A 20,936-nucleotide genomic window follows, 5' to 3' on the forward strand; every position below is an offset into this window, starting at 1 on the left:
ATAGACTGTCGAGTTTCAGGTGAAAGTTCTCTTTTTCTGGCCATTTTGAGCGTTTAATTGACCCCACAAATGTGATGCTCCAGAAACTCAATCTGCTCAAAGGAAGGTCAGTTTTGTAGCTTCTGTAACGAGCTAAACTGTTTTCAGATGTGTGAACATGATTGCACAAGGGTTTTCTAATCATCAATTAGCCTTCTGAGCCAATGAGCAAACACATTGTACCATTAGAACACTGGAGTGATAGTTGCTGGAAATGGGCCTATATACACCTATGTAGATATCGCACCAAAAACCAGACATTCTCAGCTAGAATAGTCATTTACCACATTAGCAATGTATAGAGTGCATTTCTTTAAAGTTAAGACTAGTTTAAAGTTATCTTCATTGAAAAGTACAGTGCTTTTCCTTCAAAAATAAGGACATTTCTATGTGACCCCAAACTTTTGAACGGTAGTGTATATATATATATATATATATATATATATATATATAAATAATCCGTTCATGAATGAGTATATCCGTTCGGCTACCGTGTCCAATGGAGAAGTCTGATCTACAAAATTTGCAGGCAGCATACTCCTTCCCCTTCGAGCTGTCCTAGATGAATTGAAATATTTTTTTTCCAATCATTTTGGAACTTGCAAGCGTACTTCTTGTTCTTACTCGTCGTCGCCATGTCTCTTCTTCCTTCTTCTGCTTCGTCTCTGTTATGTTTTTGGACATTACTACTTGCCATAGTTTTGAAGCAATGCATGATGGGAATCCGGATGTTGTGTGTCAGTGTATTAACGTGCCGGCTGGAATAAACACACGCTGAGAAATAGCTCCGTGCCTGTCTACTTTATGGGTTATAGATAAACCTATGGATAACAGAGACATATATAATAGTCTCCTTTTCAGGTGAGAGAGGACGCTAAAGGCAGTGCCTTTAAGGCACGCCCCCAATATTGTTGTCCGGGTGGAAATCGGGATAAATTCGGGAGAATGGTTGCCCCGGGAGATTTTGTGCCGTTGTGCAGTTACATTACATACATTAGGAAGATGGCTGCACCAGATTTAGCACCACGCTAATTTCCATTTGTAGTCCTTTTATGGCGCATCTAACATCCACAATTAAAAATACACAATAATATTGAAATTGCATAATGATAAGCAATTTAAAATACACGTAGAATACATAGAGGGTATGTGAGTTACAAATCACTGGGCGGTCAAGTTACAGTATTTTAGCAGCTTCATTTAAAGTGCAGAAGTATATAAAGTGCAGCAGCTTTTAATCAAAGTCCACATACAGTGCAGTAGCCATCAGATGATACCCATAAGGGTCCCTTTGGCGGGCCGGCAGTTGAGTAGGCTTGGCCTATACACTTAAAGTCACAGTTTGACCCCGGAACTGATTTTTTTTAATTTCCAACGGTAACAAATGGCTTAGCAAGTAGATTTTGAAACAAAAACATAATAATGCCCTGCAAAAACTGAAATCTAAGTAAGAATAAATATCTCAAATAAGGGTGATATTTGCTTATTTTCTGTCTGATGAGATAATTCTTCTCACTATGTTAGAGTGTTTTACTTGTTTTAAGTGTTTTGGTTCTAAATTATCTCAGTAAGATATTACAGCTGAGATTTTATGGCTTATATTGAGTAAAACATGCTTGAAACGAGAATAAACTGAGGCAAAGCTGTGTCATTAACCCTCACAAGTATAAAACTACTTTTTTAAAGTAATAATTTCTTACTTCAAGCATGAAAAAAAAAATCATGATGCCGAGCGCTTATTATGTCAAGATAATGGCACTAGCATTTACTTAATTTAAGAATATTTTTCAACATATTGAGCAAAAAGATCTCTTTTTTTCTTATTAGTGAGAATATACTTATTTTAAGATATTTTTGGGTTCATTGAGGTTAGCTAATTTTACTTGTTTTGGAAAGTCTTGACAAGACAAATTTTCTTGTTCTATTGGCAGATAATTTTGCTTAGTTCAAATAAAATACCCCTCATTTTTGTATTTTTTTTGTCTTGTTTTTGAACACTGACTTTTTCAGTTAAGAAATTGAGGTTTTGTGGGTGTTTGGGAGCAAAACGATACAAAAAGGAGAAAATATCAACAACATTATGAGTACCAGATAAACAACGACACATAACAAAAAAAAAAAGAAACATTGTTAATGTCTGCGTGCATGTGTTACTCTGCCTTTGCAGGGCATGCTCAGGTTGTGTGTGTGTGTGTGTGTGTGTGTACCCAGCGTGGGCGTGGGGCAGCTTAACGCAATAAAGCATGTTGTATTGACATCTGTGTTGTGTCTATTGATTCCCCATTATGGAGCTAACAAACCCACCCGGACGCTTTGTCATTCGCAATCACGTTAGCGCCGCGGCTCGCCAACGACGCTGCCCCCTTTTTAAACCGGATCCATACACACACACACACCACATTCCTTCACATCCACAGCAGGCTACACTTCTAACACTCACACACACACGCACGCACGCACAGACAGACAGAGACAAGCAACTGTGGCGGCGAGAAGGAAGTCAATGGTGCTGATCAATAGCTGTGGAAGGTTAAAACCAATCACACAATGGGCCGCTGTGAGCTGCTTGCGGCTTCCAGATAAACCGCACATGTGACCTTAACGCGCAATTATTGAATCATCAACCTGTGAGCTCGCCGCTTACACACACACACACACACACACACACACACACACACACACACACACACACACACACACACACACACACACACACACACACACACACACACACACACACACACACACACACACACTCTTGTAGTTGTTACCTTCTTGAGACCTCTGAAAAATGCCTCCCTCTTTAGGACCACCCTTTCTAGATATATAAAGATTTGCATTTACAACATTAATAATATATACATACTATGCAAATATGAAAAAGCTTGTTGTGAAAAATGAGTTTCACAAGAAAAAGGTCCCAATTTCACAGGAAAAACTTAGAATTTTGGCAGTATTATGATAAAAGTCGTAAATTTACTCAACGCAAGTCAAAATTTTGCAAGAAAAACTAAACATTTGTGCAACATTATGATAAAAGTTGGAATTTTACTCAATAACAGTCACAATTTCACAAAAAAGCTTAGCATTTTGGCAATTTCATGAAAAGACAAAAGTCACAATTTTATAAGAAAACTTAAAAATTTTGGCAATGTTACAATAATAATCGGAATTTTACTTGGCAAAATTGTGACAAAAATAATTTTGCTCAAAAAATTTCACTATTTTACAATTTAAAAAATTGGCAATATTGTGATAAAAGTCAGAATTTTAAATGACATTAAAAAGTAATAATTTTACGAGAAAATATTGCAATATTACAGAAAGAATATGAGAAATTGTTCCCAAATTTCTAAGAAAAAAGACTGCTTTTAGTTAATTTTTTTTTGAGGTGGGGGGGAGTTTTTTGTTTGTAATTAGTTTTTAATCTTCATTATTTACTTCAAGTTATTACAGTATGTCTCTATATACATATTTATTTATTTTTTTTAAATCAATTTTGGCCAAAGGGGGTGCATTTCAATTCCTTACACACACTTATTGCATATGTTGGCCAGAGGGGGAGCACTTCCAATTTTTACACACACTTGTTATTTCATATGTTGACCAGAGGGGGCGCACTTTTAAAACCGACACACAGTGAATTTGAAAAATCCCTCCTTTTTGGGACCACCCTAATATTAATAGATTTCACCACCAAGGGTGAAAATGAGACATTCTCTAATTGATGCAATGGTTTTCCGTATTGGGACCATGATTTATGTCTTATTTGTTACCTTCTTGAAACCTCCAAAAATGCCTACCTGTTTAGGACCACCCTTTCTAGATATATAAAGATTTGTATTTACAACATTAATAATATATAGATACTATGCAAATATAAAAAAGCTTGTTGTGAAAAATTAGTTGGAATTTCACAGGAAAAAGGTCACAATTTCACAGGAAAAACTTAGAATTGTGGCAGTATTATAATAAAAGTCGTAAATTTACTCAACGCAAGTCAAAATTTTGCAAGAAAAACTGAACATTTGTGCAATATTATGATAAAAAATTGAATTTTACTCAATAACAGTCGCAATTTCACAAAAAAGCTTAGAATTTTGGCAATTTTATGAAAAGACAAAAGTCACAACTTTATAAGAAAACTTTAAAATGTTGGCAATGTTACAATAATAATCGGAATTTTACTTGGCAAAAGTGTGACAAAAGTCATAATTTTGCTAAAAAATGTTCACTATTTTACAATAACAACAAAAAAATTGGCAATATTGTTATAAAAGTCAGAATTTTAAATGACAAATGTCACCATTTTGCATTAAAAAGTAATAATTTTATGTGAAGCAGTTTTTACACTATTACAATATTTTTACTATACAGTATCAGTGTTGGCACTAGGAATTTTCAAACTGGGGTCCCCCCATTAAGTCATAAAAAGGGGGTCCCACAGTACATTTTACGGGTCCCACTTTTTTGTAACCATTTTGAAAAAAAATGATGAATGTATGCATTATCCTGTTGTATCTCACATTCTATATTGTGTTTTGGAAAAAGGTTGTCATAAACTTTAATTCATTAAAAAAATACAAAAGAAAACACATTTTTATGCATATGTAAATAAAGTTAAAAGTTAAAGTACCAATGATTCATTCACTTTCTTCTTTCCTTAATGGATCTAAACTTTACCCCTGCTGGTATTTTTTTCTATATTTTTATTGTAATATTTTCAGAATGTGTTTGTTCTATTTTTGGCCAAAGTAAGACAAAGAAAACAACCTAAAGTTGTCTTTATTTTTTAGTCTAAATGCCATGATTTTAATAGTCCGGCCCCTGCGTGTGCACATATTTTCCTCCATGAGCTAAAATGAGTTGGACACCCCTGTTTTAAATAGACAAATGTTTGTTATAATTATTATTATACAACAGCCTAATGAGCAGAACAAATATAAGTATATATATATTTTTTTGAATGAAGTTGTCATCTCAATTGTTAGTACAGTGAAAGCCTCAATTAAAGAATGTAATTAGTTCTTGAACAGGGTTTGTAAATAGAAAAAGTTTCCATATTTCTCCATAAGAATCAATGTAAATATGAATAATGCGTTTCAGCCTCGACAAAAGTCCATATTTTATTAAGGTTTGTACACTTTCAGTTCAATATAAAGTGCTACACAGTTCTGTGTATCAAACACAACAAGGAGGTGATGAATCTATTTTTTATTTGATAACAAGCCAAAACAACAACAAGCTGAACTGTCCTGTATGTGCTACTTTGCCAACACGCGTACACACACAGAAGTCCCTTTGGTGCCCTCACAAACAATCAGAAATCACCAAAATCCTTAAATCTACCAACCATATTGCTAAAATATAAAAACTTCTAAACATATAATCCACTTTCAATGTCATCGGCAAATGATCAGCTAGCGAGAGGAGAAAAAAGAGGAGACGGGGCGTGGGGTACGGAGGTAAGAGGGGCAGGAAAAAACATAAGTACATATTACGACACACGAAACTCGAGACTTGCAAATTTATAACGTTTAGGGGACGTGCTGTAACTATTTAATTTGTATTATTTTTAAATACTGCGGTGGTGTTAATGAAAAATACTTTAAATTGCGGTTGCTATTTTGTTATGCTCAGACAATGTGGGTAAAAATGTCGATTTTTTGGGGGGGTTAAATTTCAGATACATTTTGAACATAAATTAATATACAGTGGTACCTCGACCTACGAGCACATTGCGTTCCACGACCAAGCTCGTAACTGGGAATACTCGTACAAAAAACAGCCCCGCCTGTAGATGTCTGATAATGGCTTTTTTGCCGATATCCGATATTGTCCAACTCTTAATTACCGATACAGATATCAACCAATACCGATATATACAGTCGTGGAATTAACACATTATTATGCCTAATTTTGTTGTGATGCCCCGCTGGATGCATTAAACAATGTAACAAGGTTTTCCAAAATAAATCAACTCAAGTTGTGGAAAAAAATGCCAACATGGCACTGCCATATTTATTATTGAAGTCACAAAGTGCATTATTTTTTTTAACATGCCTCAAAACAGCAGCTTGGAATTTGGGACATGCTCTCCCTGAGAGAGCATGAGGAGGTTGAGGTGGGCGGGGTTAGGGGGGGGGGATGGGGGTGTATATTGTAGCGTCCCGGAAGAGTTAGTGCTGCAAGGGGTTCTGGGTACTTGTTCTGTTGTGTTTATGTTGTGTTACGGTGCCGATGTTCTCCCAAAATGTGTTTGTCATTCTTGTTTGGTGTGGGTTCACAGTGTGGCGCATATTTGTAACAGTGTTAAAGTTGTTTATACGGCTGCCCTCAGTGTGACCTGTATGGCTGTTGACCAAGTATGCCTTGCATTCACTTGTGTGTGAGAAAAGATAATTTTGAAACCGATACCGATAATTTCCGATATTACATTTTAAAGCATTTATCGGCCGATAATATCGGCAGTCCGATATTATCGGACATCTCTAATTGAGATACATGTAATGTATGCTTGGCTCTCCCACAACAGCAACATTTTAACTTTTAACAAGAAGAACAACTTTTTAGATAAGTAATAATTGTTTGAAAAACAATGCGATAGTAATAAAAACTACTTCAGTACCGTAGTTCTATGAACGTAAAAGGGCTGTGGATAATGGAAAATTCCCAAGTACTATGCTGGGGGGGGGGGGGGGGGGGGGAATACATCTATTGTATGTTGCAACGTAATGCTATGAATAGAAACCACACACACACACACTCCCAGGAAGACACTACTGTCCATCCACACGTGCACGCACGCACGCACACACACACACACACACACACACACACACACACACACACACACACACACACACACACACACACACACACACACACACACACACACACACACACACACACACACACACACACACACACACACACACACACACACACACACACACAGCCAATTAGGCCAGGTCTTGGTCCACCCTCCGCCCGTGCACAGAGAGGTGTGAAGGAAGGTTGTTATCCCAAAGCATGGAGCTTTGTGTGTGTGTGTGTGTGTGTGTGTGTGTGTGTGTGTGTGTGTGTGTGTGTGTGTGTGTGTGTGTGTGTGTGTTTTTAACTCCGCACAGAAACTTTCCTCAGCATGAGCCTTAAAACCAGACGTCGGCCATTTTGGCGTTTTAGGAAAAAGCTACGAGAAGGGAGCACGGCGTTGCGATAACTCGCGGCTCCTCACGAGCCTCCCACATCACTCAGACACCGGACCCTCGCCTCGGCAGGAGCTGACAGCGGCGCCTTTTCAAGCGGGCCGCGGTGGACCAGCGCCGGGATCGTACAATGAGGATCCGAAATATGAAAGGAGCGTTTGGGTAACGAGCTGAGAGACAAGACGCCCGCTTTTCCTCGCGCCGCTCATTTCCACAAAGAGAGAGCCCAGGCTTCAGTTCAAGCACTTCAAGATCACACTTTTACATCATATTGGAGGATTTTACAGAATATTAAAGCCCCTTTGGAACCTCTGGTCAATAACCGTCAGACAAAATCAAGACTGAAGACACTTCCCGGCAATACCGACGCCACAAAACTTGTAAATTAAACCTCATATCTGATTTCACTCAAGCTAATCACTCGTGGCCAAAAGCCACAATACGTCAGTTGCTTCTTAAAAGGAGCTGAGCGTCTTTGTTGTTACCATGGCAACCCCAGTCCATCATTATCAGTGGACCTGCCTGATCTACTAAGATCCAAATACCAGGCGCTAAACAGCGTGTGCAAACTATAAAATGAGTGGGCGTGTAGCGTGTGATCTACTAAGACTGCGTGTACAATTGATAACCGGTGCAGATCTCTGTTGGAATAATTTTATCTAAGTTATCACAAAAAACTTTGTGTTGAAAGGAGTTCCCAGTGAGAAGACCAAAAGCTGTTTTTGAACCTACCAAGAAGAAGGCTTGTAAAACTCCACTGTGTAGGACGGAAAGCAACATGAAGGGGTTTCTGTTTTCTTTCCTGTATTGTAATCAACAGAAAGATATTGTTTTAACCCAAGGACTACAAAGCGGAGAGAAGGCAGGATCTGCCCAAGTTTCAGACACCGCTTTTTGAACTCTTTTTCGAACCCTTTTACAAACCTTTTCTGTGAACTGTTTTACAACCTTTTCTGTGAACTGTTTACGACCCTCGTCCCTTAGAAACAGCTGTTGCCATGTGGTCAGAGAAAGTCCAAATAAAGGAGGAGGCATACAATGTTTCGCCAGAGTGTGCTGGGACAGTGTCCATGCGTCTCTCCTCAAATTGAGCCAAATTTAAAGGCCTACTGAAATGAAATTGTTTTATTTAAACGGGAATAGCAGATCCATTCTATGTGTCATACTTGATCATTTCGCGATATTGCCATATTTCTGCTGAAAGGATTTAGTAGTGAACATCGACGATAAAGGTCGCAATTTTTGGTCGCTGATAAAAAAAAGCCTTGCCTGTACCGGAAGTAGCGTGACGTCGCAGGTTGAAGGGCTTCTCACATTTCCCCATTGTTTACACCAGCAGCGAGAGCGATTCGGACCAAGAAAGCGACGATTACCCCATTAATTTGAGCCAGGATGAAAGATTCGTGGATGAGGAACGTAAGAGTGAAGGACTAGAGTGCAGTGCAGGACGTATCTTTTTTCACTCTGACCGTAACTTAGGTATAAGGGCTCATTGCATTCCACACTCTCTCCTTTTTCTATTGTGCATCACGGATTTGTATTTTAAACCACCTCGGATACTATATCCTCTTGAAAATGAGAGTCGAAAACGCGAAATGGACATTCACAGTGACTTTTATCTCCACAATAATACATCTGTGAAGCACTTTAGCTACGAAGCTAACGTGATAGCATCGTGCTTAAATGCAGATAGAAACAAAATAAATAAGCCTCTGACTGGATGATAGACAGCAGATCAACAATACTACTATCAGGAGACACCAAACCAAACACTGGACATGTAACTACACGGTTAATGCTGTGCCGCCTGTCGAAGCCTAGCAATGCTGTTGCTAACAACGCCATTGAAGCTAACTTAGCTACGGGACCTCATAAGAGCTATGATAAAAACATTATCTCTCCACCTACGTCAGCCCTCATCTGCTCATCAACACCCGTGCTCACCTGCGTTCCAGCGATCGACGGCGCGACGAAGGACTTCACCCGATCATCCATGCGGTCGGCGTCTAGCGTCGGATAGCGCGTCTGCTATCCAAGTCAAAGTCCTCCTGGTTGTGTTGCTGCAGCCAGCCGCTAATACACCGATCCCACCTACAGCTTTCTTCTTTGCATTCTCCATTGTTCATTAAACAAATTGCAAAAGATTCACCAACACAGATGTCCAGAATACTGTGGAATTTGGCGATGAAAACAGAGCTGTTTGTATTGAGATACAATGGTGTCCGAATACTTCCGTTTCAACCATCGACGTCACGCGCATACGTCATCATACATAGACATTTTCAACCGGAAGTTTTGCGGGAAATTTAAAATTGCACTTTATAAGTTAACCCGGCCGTATTGGCATGTGTTGCAATGTTAAGATTTCATCATTGATATATAAACTAGCAGACTGCGTGGTCGGTAGTAGTGGGTTTCAGTAGGCCTTTAATTCTGTCTCTGTTTAATTCTTTGCTTCTTGTCTTGTTTAATAGATGTCATCAGTGTTTGAACCTGACAATCTCCTTATTCTAATGAGGTTGTACTACGCGGCTTTCACCATGGATACACTACTCATTTACTGCACATTCACGTTAACATGCTTCTACTGTTTTGCTATGTTTTGAGACACGCCGCAGACATTTATGCACCGTTTTTTTTTTTACATGCATTTTGGACACAGTCCTGCAGTGCATCTACAAAGAAACCCACTTTGTGCGCTCACGGAAGAGGCTGGCACTAACTGCGAGCGTGCCCTGAAATGTTCCAGACGCAAGAAAATGTACAATGCATTACATTTTTTTCCATATAGGAGGAATGTTGATATCTCTTTTAAATGACGATAAAGAACGTCCAAAAAAAAAGATAGACACCAACACGCATCAAATTTTTTTTTTTTTAAACAGCCCCTGAAGTCATCTATCAGCTGCAGAAATTATAAAATGATATTGCTGAATAGATAGTATATTGGTATTTTTGACAGTACATATAGATGCAGAGCCATTGCCTACTTTCTCACAGCTATTTCTTGCAGTTTGTACGTCCTTTCTAGACATACTAAATAAAGACGCAAAACAGTGGCCGCAGAACAGTTTAGCCTTCATAGATCACACTGCGTATGCTAAATAATCATATTATCTTCTCCCAGTACTGCAGGTGTCGTGATGATCATCATATATTCTGCATATTCATGAAGAGACCTGCTAAATGGATTGAAGTGAAGTGAATTATATTTATATAGCGCTTTTTCTCTAGTGACTCAAAGCGCTTTACATAGTGAAACCCAATATCTAAGTTACATTTAAACCAGTGTGGGTGGCACTGGGAGCAGGTGGGTCAAGTGTCTTGCCCAAGGACACAACGGCAGTGACTAGGATGGCGGAAGCGGGGATCGAACCTGCAACCCTCAAGTTGCTGGCACGGCCACTCTACCAACCGAGCTATACCGCCCCTCACTTTGCTCACTTGAGACGTAATCCTCTGCGCATGATTTCGTACATCAGATTGGCGTGTGCTATGAAGTTTGCACATGTTTTAATACATGTTATTGTGTGCCGGGTCTTGAAGTAAATGAACGTTAACACCGGTGCTTTTTAATTTTTTTCTCTTACGCCCCCCGTAGAAAGAAGAAAACATTTCACGCCCTCCCCCTGTCCGCTGCGACTAAACAGTATAATTTGTCTATAAAAAAGTACACCTCTGCATAACATTGTATCCTCATAAACATTAAAGACAACAAAAAACTGCTAGAGATCAACTTACAATAAATAACTTTTATTAACATTGTTTTTAGTCTAACAGAAAATATCTAAAATGCATCAATTTGCCTGAAAAGAAACACTTTTAAATTCTTCTTTATCAATCAATCAAAGTTGACTTCTACAGCCCTTAATCACAAATGTCTCAAAGGGCTGCACAAGCCACGACGACATACTTTAAACCAGGGGTCCCCAAACTTTTTGACTCGGGGGCCGCATTGGGTTAAAAAAATTTGGCCGGGGCCAGGCTGTGTATATATATGTATACAGTATATATATATATACACACATATATACATTGTCTTTATAATCCGTTTTGTCATTTAACATCAATTAACATTGATGTTCATCAACATTTAACATTGTCACGTTATCGGTGGAAAAATTCCTTTTTAGACAATATGATTTGCCTGAGCGACTAGGAGACACCAAGAGTAACAAGCGGTAGAAAATGGATTAGAAAGGAAAGATTTAAAAAAATAAAAAATTAAAAAAATTAAAAAATACATGTATATATATATATATATATATATATATATATATATATATATATATATATATATATATATATATATATATATATATATATATATATCCTTTTTAAAAAAAAAAAAATTTTTAACTTGGGACTTTCTGTGGGCCGGATTTTGGATGCTGGGGGACCGGATCCGGCCCGCGGGCCATAGTTTGGGGACCCCTGCTTTAAACCGTAAACATTTTTTTGACCGACTTGAACTATTTGCTACTGAAAAATAAAATAAACTCTATAAATAATACTAAATTAAAATTGATCAGCCACAATTACTCAGGATAACAATATATACAACATTTTAACGTACAAAACAAAAATGAAAAAAACCATTGAGGAAGTCAAAATGAGCATGTTTTTTTAAAGTGGGGTTCGAAGTAAGATACTGCATGTTACTGATGAAGCATGTTAAAAAGTACCAATGATTGTCACACACACTAGGTGTGGCGAAATTATTCTCTCGTATAAACAACTTTAACACTGTTACAATTTGACTCATCACCCTTGTTCACCCCCTGGGAGGTGAGGGGAGCCGTGAGCCGCGCCCGGGAATCATTTTTGGTGATTTAACCCCCAATTCCAACCCTTTATGCTGAGTGCCAAGCAGCATAGTTCTAACAGTCTTTGGTATGACTCGGCCGGGGTTTGAACTCACAACCTACCGATCTCAGGGCGGACACTCTAACCACTAGTAGGTAGGCATGTACCGTATTTTTCGGACTATAAGTCGCAGTTTTTTTCATAGTTTGGCCGGGGGTGCGACTTATACTCAGGAGCGACTTATGTGTGAAATTATTAACACATTAGCGTAAAATATTAAATAATATTATTTAGCTCATTCACGTAAGAGACTAGACGTATAAGATTTCATGGGATTTAGCGATTAGGAGTGACAGATTGTTTGGTAAATGTATAGCATGTTCTATATGTTACAGTTATTTGAATGACTCTTACCATATTATGTTACGTTAACATACCAGGCACGTTCTCAGTTGGTTATTTATGCCTCATATAACGTACACTTATTCAGCCTGTTGTTCACTATTCTTTATTTATTTTAAATTGCCTTTCAAATGTCGATTCTTGGTGTTGGGTTTTATCAAATACATTTCCCCCAAAAATGCGACTTATACTCCAGTGCGACTTATATATGGTTTTTTCCTTCTTTGTTATGCATTTTTGGCCGGTGCGACTTACACTCCGAAAAATACGGTAGGTATGTTCCCCGGGGTCACAGGCGGCCCCATCCCACGATTTGAGAACTGATTTACACAGACTTTTAAATGACAAGTAACGACAGTCCCTGGACTGGAGAAGTCTGTTTGAAAACTAAAGTGGCCAAAAGGGGCAAATGTGCAGCGACATCCAAAGAAAAGAACGCCTAGAAGAAAGTTGGAAGACTTTTAAAGAGGTGGAATAAAAGGGTATTTTTTTTCTGTACGCTTTTTTCAAACACTTGGCCGTGATATTTTACAGTATTATATAGCAACCCACTTAGGTAGCTAATGTTAGCGTAGCGTATGTTTGGCTTGCAGCATTTCTCTCATGCAGTTGTTTTCTGGATTGTGTTGCGTTTTTTTGGCATTTTTTCTTCTGCATTTGTTTTCGATTCTGTAACGTTTATGTACTGTCAGCAGTTTTAATTTGCGGCAGCTTGTGTGTTTTTAGGTTTTCGATCAATTCAGTGTTTATAGCATTTGGAGGTTGCTGAGAGTCCCCCACCCCCCCCATCAGCCACCGCAGAAAGGTGCTGATGCGGCGACATGTCTTGGGTCCGGCTGAGCAGAGTTTGTAGAGCTCGGTGCCCCGGCTGTAAAAAAAACTGAGCTGGGGAAAAACCAGTAAGCCTGGGGTTCAGAACTGACGTCTGCTGAATCTATCCATGGCACAACACACACACACACACACACACACACACACACACACACACACACACACACACACACACACACACACACATGCAATCATACAGATGCACACCTCTGGTCAAAGTGCAGATCACGGGGAGACAGACTTGTGGCTAACAGACTTAGCTAAAGTGGCTTACGGGGGCCCAGTCCGAACCGCGGCAGTCAAATCCAATTCAACAAGCTGCTCGTCCGCGGGGAGAGGAGACGCTGAGAGGGTGTGTATATTTTACCAGAGGGGGCTTCTGAGTCCGGTGAGCAGTCGGCAGAAATGGGAGATTCTCAGGAGAGACAGGATGAGACACAAAGGCGAGACGAGGATGAGGAAAGATGGGCGTCTTTTTTTGCTCCGCACTTTACTTCCTCTCGACGTGTTAGCAGCGAAGAGCAAAAGCAAACACGATCTAATGACAACACAAGCAATAAGTGTACAACTGTGTGTGTACAACAGGCGATGTACCTTGTGTGACGCAGTACAGTTCACAATAACATACAGTCGTGGTCAAAAGTTGACATACACTTGTAAAGAACATAATGTCATGGCTGTCTTGAGTTTCCAATACTTTCTACAACTCTTATTTTTTTGTGATAGAGTGATTGGAGCACATACTTGTTGGTCACAAAAAACATTCATGAAGTTTGGTTCTTTTATGAATTTATTATGGGTCTACTGAAAGTGTGAGCAAATCTGCTGGGTCAAAAGTATACATACAGCAATGTTAATATTTGCTTACATGTCCCTTGGCAAGTTTCACTGCAATAAGGCGCTTTTGGTAGCCATCCACAAGCTTCTGGATGAATTTTTGACCACTCCTCTTGACAAAATTGGTGCAGTTCAGCTAAATTGGTTGGTTTTCTGACATGGACTTGTTTCTTCAGCATTGTCCACAGGTTTAAGTCAGGACTTAACCTTGAGCTGGTCTTATCTTTGTCCATGTGATGTCAGATGAAACAAAAATTGAGCTGTTTGGCCCCAATACCCAGCAATATGTTTGGAGGGGAAAAGGTGAGGCCTTTAATCCCAGGAACACCAATTCCTACCGACAAACATGGTGGTGGTAGTATTATGCTCTGGGCCTGTTTTGCTGCCAATGGAACTGGTGCTTTAAAATAAAAATGGGACAATGAAAAAGGAGGATTACCTCCAAATTCTTCAGGACAACCTAAAATCATCAGCCCGGAGGTTGGGTCTTAGGCGCAGTTGGGTGTTCCAACAGGACAATGACCCCAAACACATGTCAAAAGTGGTAAAGGAATGGCTAAATCAGGCTAGAATTAAGGTTTTAGAATGGCCTTCCCAAAGTCCTGACTTAACGTGTGGACAATGCTGAAGAAACAAGTCCATATCAGAAAACCAACAAATTTAGCTGAACTGCACCAATTTTGTCAAGAGGAGTGGTCAAAAACTCAAGCAGAAGCTTGTGGATGGCTACCAAAAGCGCCTTATTGCAGTGAAACTTGCCAAGGGACATGTAAGCAAATATTAACATTGCTGTATGTATACTTTTGACCAAGCAGATTTGCTCACATTTTCAGTAGACCCATAATAAATTCATTAAAGAACCAAACTTCATGAATGTTTTTTGTGACAAAAAAGTATGTGCTCCAATCACTCCATCACAAAAAAATAAGAGTTGTAGAATGTACTGGAAACTCAAGACAGCCATGACATTATGTTCTTTACAAGTGTATGTAAACTTTTGACCACGACTGTACACGTTATCATAGCGCTAACTCTATAAATTAATAACACGGCAAACATTATTGCGCACGAACACAGTTTACATCCTAGGGGTGCCGGAAAAATCATAATTTTCAACAATACATTTTTAAAAAGACCATCTCTGCGCTTACTCGCTGCACATACAGTATCACGGTTTACCCTAAACTGCCAAGATACCTGTGGCGGTGTGATTTGCATAATTTGTTTTATGGATGTCCGATAATGGCTTTTTGCCGATATCCGATACTGTCCAACTCTTTAATTACCGATACCGATATCAACCGATATATACAGTCGTGGAATTAACACATTATTCTGCCTAATTTGGACAACCAGGTATGGTGGAGATAAGGTACTTTTTAAAAAAAATTATAAAATAAAATAAGATAAATAAATTAAAAACATTTTCTTGAATAAAAAAAAGTAAAACAATATAAAAACAGTTACATAGAAACTAGTAATTAATGAAAATGAGTCAAATTAACTGTTAAAGGTTAGTACTATTAATGGACCAGCAGCACGCACAATCATGTGTGCTTACGGACTGTATCCCTTGCAGACTGTATTGATATATATTGATATATAATGTAGGAACCAGAATATTAATAACAGAAAGAAACAACCCTTTTGTGTGAATGAGTGTAAATGGGGGAGGGAGGTTTTTTGGGTTGGTGCACTAATTGTAAGTGTATCTTGTGTTTTTTATGTTGATTTAATAAAAAAAAATTTTTTTAAATAAATAAACCCGATACCGATAATAAAAAAAACGATACCGATAATTAAAAAAACGATACCGATAATTTCCGATATTACATTTTAACGCATTCATCTCTAATTTGTTTTATTTTCTTTAAAAAGGCTCAAAAAATTATTACAAACATTTCAAACAAGTATGTTATTAATTAGCATGAACATACTTTCTTTATTGTTTTGCCATATTTTCAATTGTTGCTGCTTTTTGTACAAGGTACTTTGTTGAGATTTTTCCAAGTGTTTACAGACTTTTAAGGACTGTTTTTTTATTGAAAACAACTAGCAACAAATCTATCATCTTCTTCTGGTGTCATTATCAAATTTACTGGTGTTTAGAGAGTACTTCCGTCCCTCCATGTCACTGACTGGAGAAGAGGTCTGCAGTGAGCATGACGTCACACTTGCTTGGCACTGTTGCTCCAATTGGACTTTCTCTCTTTAAAAGCCGCCACTGTCCTAATATTTGCACATTTTGTAGATGGCTGTCCGCGGGTATATCTGCAATATATATAAAAATTACGTCCTCATCACAGACATGCTGACAACAGCGTGCATTTTGTTTACATCCGTTTTTTTTTATCGGTGGTTAAGTTTTCTGTACATCACTTGTCAAATAATAGGCTATATATCTCAATTCATACTGTAACGACCAGCTAATGTTATTGTTTTATGTTTGTGTGGTTTGGATTTGATGTCAGTTTTTCCCATGGTCGCAAACACACCGTCCGTGCCCGAAAGGTGATTGGCACAGAATGAGGAAGTGTTGTTGTGTGTCCGGGGAAGTGCGGACTGACGAGACGAAAGTGTTTGTATGGGAGGTCAAACCTGTTGGAATTGTGCCGTTTGTTATCATAAGATTGGTAATAAAAGTTAAATATAGCGTCAGACTTTGTGTGATTTCTTCTGGGGGATACAAAATACTGTATTACTTTAATTTGTTTTCAAGTGAAAAAAACAAAAAAATTATTTTAAGGTGTGGCGTTAATATAAATGCTGTGGCGGCGCGCCTTACATTAAGGGGAAAACTTGAGTATACAATGGCAACCAAGATTTTGTAACGCGTTTTGACATTGTTTTATTATAATTGGCGAGCAAGCCTGTATGCTGGACATTGAATATTGTGGAGTGTTTATTTTATTTATTTATTTTTTATATACAAGTTTTTATTTATGTATTTTTCTGCTTGCATTTCTTTTGTGTTTTATCATATGTTTTTTCTTCTGTGATATGGATCTCCATTGGTCTGAAATAAATTAATATATATATATATATATATATATATATATATATATATATATATATATATATATATATATATATATATATATATATATATATATATATATATATATATATATATATATATATATATATATAATTTAAACACCAAGAAATATATTGCGAGAATCGGGTTGAATTGAGAATCGATTTGGAATGTAATTGAAATGCGAGATTCAGATCTGTATTAAATCTGTGTTATTTTGACATGTTCATTTCTCACAGGCGTCAAATAAACACACCAGTGGGCGGAAAAAGTAGTACTGAGCATCACCAGAGGGGGCAGGAATGTGCCTTATCTGCCAAAATTTTAGGCAGAAAAGAGGTACCAAAATAATTTCATTATAAATCTCTTTGACCCCTAAAGTCGATAGAACCACCGTTGTTAGAGTGGCGTTTGACACTACAAAGCAACATTTCATGTCACCAGGTAACATTTCTTAAATGAAAAATGTGTTTTTTTACACTAGAGTTATGTAATATTGTTCACTTCGTCTAAAAAGTGTGAGACCACAACAGCAATATAGGTTACACTGTATCAAAACATACACAGTGACTTTCTATTTAGTTCAAAGTAAGTTTTTAAAATAAAAGTATGACAATAGTAATGTGTGTACACACAAAAACCTGGCGTACGCCCTTTTTCACAGCAAAGTAGAGACGTATCAAGAGTGAACTCACGCCAGCTTCATGCTTCACATACGCACACTTCTTCTACATGCTGTGGGTACTTTGGCGGCACACCGAGGTGCTCTTTTGGTTGTTTTCAGCAATGTAAAAAGATCAAGGCAAGGACACAAAATTCACTTTTTTGCCAATGCATTTTAATGCTTAATATTTATATTTGTGAGGACGTCTATTCATTTAAATAGACAATCATTCCCCTTCTCCTTAAGCTGTCACAATGTGTTCCTGTGACTCCAGCACAGCAGCACCTGCCGGTAGTCGAGAGACATTATCGGCACCAAAAACGGTGGAGGAATAGCCTGTCTTTGTGTCATTTGGCTGCTACCGCAAGTGGCTCTCCCGTATTCTAATAATATATTGAGTAATAAAACAAGAGTCAAAGTCTTTCGTGTCCTTTTTGATATTTATACATAATACATTTTTCAAACCATATATTACATCAATTTCACATGAAACTCTAATCTGGCTTTTAGCAGGCTACTGTATAAACACATTTCGCTGAAAGTTACACAAATGACATTGGGGGTAATCAGAGTGACCCACATGGGCTCCCATCTCTTCTAAAGTTTTGCGTATCATTCCGGCAACTATCTTTTTAAGCGGGGTGAGCACTACTTTATCTCCGGCCCCCTCGCCTGTGTTGGCCACATCCATCTTATTCAGTTTTCTTCCTGATGTGGTACCACCTTTTTCCTATTCGGTCCTGTGTGCGGTTTTCGGACTCCACAGACTTTATCCCACTCAACCCTCTTTCACCAAAGGACAGTGGTCAAAAAGTATATTTTGGCGAGCCTTCACAAAAAACACCTCCAACTCCTTGTTAGTGAATTCTGATTGGGCAGAGTGTGGGATCTCAGGCACATGGCTAACTTGAATATGATTTGCCTATTGAAATGGCAGTGGCCAGCTGCACTCCAACATGAGCCCTCAATTCCACGTTGAATCGAATGTAAAAAAGAAATACATCGTTAAATCGTTTGGGTGTTCAACGCTGTCTCCTTTTTTAGTAGGAAATTCACACAACTCTTAATACATGAGGCCTCTGGATTCTGTGACAATCTACATTGGGTTTTTTTTGTAAGAAAGAAACGAGAGAAAGAAAGATTTGCACAGGTACGGAAGTATAAAATAACATATTTCCAACTCAAGTCATGGGCAAAAAGCCTATCTGTTGGCATCACTGTCAAATAGTGAAAAAATACAATCTATTACATTTTGAGGGTTTTATTCATTTGTGTTTCTTGGAGCTTATTTTCAAATGTTTACGTGATGCCTCTTTCTGGATACATTAAAAGACATGATGGTGGGGAACTGTAAAATATCACATCGAAGATCTACATTTGGACAATCTGCCTTTTCCATCAAGGGCGGTCAACTATGGAATACATTACCAACAGAAATCTTATTAATCTCAGATATTCATCTGTTCACACCAAAGCTGAAGTGTTGACAGAAGGAAAACCACAGCTGCACACGTTAACTTGGCCCTGGTTATAATTGTCTTTTTAAGGTCTTACCTTGTATTTTGGGTTTTACTTCACTGTGTGTTATTTCAGTATATTGATTGATCGTATGGTGTTTTCAGGAATATAACAATAACAATAATAATGATAACTGGGGTAAAACTTTTAACGGTTAGTATTACAGTTTAAATTAAACCGCGATTGATAAAACCAAACTTTTAAAAACTCAGACCGATTAGCCGTAGCTCGTTAGCTATCCTAAATGCCAACATGAAAACAAGAGGCATTAACATCCTTCCCCATAAAAAAAAACATACCCCAATCTAAATGTATGTATACAAGCAACTAAGCTATTTAATTGTGCACATTGAACCTACAAGCTGTGCTCTCTCTCTTTGCACCCACCCCCCCCTCTGTTTATAAGTATCAATTTTATATTGCCTGTAAAATTGTTATATGTACACCTCTGCATTAAATTGTATCCTTGTTCAAATGAAAGAAAACCAAAAAAAGAAAGAAATATGGATCAAATTACAACAAAGAATAACTATTAACATTGTTGTTTAGTCTGTAACAGAAAAAAAATTTAAATGCATCAATTTGCCTGAAATAATAATTATAGTAAATCCTTATTCAAACTTACATTTTTTGGACCAACTTGAACCATTTTTATACTAAAAAATAAAACATACATTAAATAAACTCACTGAATAATACATTATTCATATTGTCCAACAACATTACCTCAGGAGCACAATTTAAAAAAAATCTAACCTACAAAACTAAAAAAAATGAAACAATTTGTGCTGATTTTTTGTTGTTGTAACCATTAACACTAACTTCCTCATTTTAATCAAAACTTAAATTTTTATCAAAATTACAAAGTTCGGGTTAAAGGTTACATGGGCACCTTTTGTAGTGCACAGCTTTTAGAAGTGGCGTTTAAAGCATGATACCAATAAAGTCACACTATTTGAAAAGAACTGGCTTAGGGCTATCACATGAATGCTGCGTTTAAATTAAAAAAACTGAGAAATACAAAACTGAATTGAATTTGTGTGATCAATCACACAAAATCCTGTGATTAATCCCAAATTAAGATTTGTGACAACGACCCAGGACTATAATTGAGATTAAATGACGCAGGTGTAGCTAATAAAGTGTACTCATCCACTCTCATTCATTATTCATAATTAATCATTGGTCAGCTTCCACCTTCACATTTTTGACTTTCATTTTTTTTAAAGGACTGACCGAAAACGTCCCACCCCCAAACAGTGATTACGTGTCCCCCGTCAAACGTCCACAAGCGTTTTTTTCTCATTAAAACCTCCACCATTTTTCTTCGCTGCTGACACCTACTTAAGGTGATAGGCTGAATTACCCCGGCACGCCTCGCTCACCCCGTCCCACCCCCACGGCGCCCATTAGATGTTTCCGCCTGGGTGGACTGGGCTAGTGGTGGGGATGGGGACCGTGCGGGTGGATAGGGTGTAAGGGGGGGGGGCACTTTCACCTCCAGCACTCGAACACACACACACGTATTTCAGCATGCACGCACACAAGGTACATTGCAAACAACAGAGTGTTTTAAACAGGAGACACAGGTGAG

At 38.0% G+C, this 20,936-nt stretch overlaps 1 protein-coding gene across 8 annotated transcripts in view; it reads right to left on the bottom strand.

Annotated features, from left to right (window-relative positions):
- Positions 1-20,936, bottom strand: part of pou2f2a (POU class 2 homeobox 2a) — a 228,820-nt gene that overhangs the window by 162,507 nt on the left and 45,377 nt on the right. The window lies entirely within an intron of this gene.

Source organism: Entelurus aequoreus, linkage group LG05 (assembly GCF_033978785.1).
Source record: "Entelurus aequoreus isolate RoL-2023_Sb linkage group LG05, RoL_Eaeq_v1.1, whole genome shotgun sequence".
NCBI lineage: Eukaryota > Metazoa > Chordata > Actinopteri > Syngnathiformes > Syngnathidae > Entelurus > Entelurus aequoreus.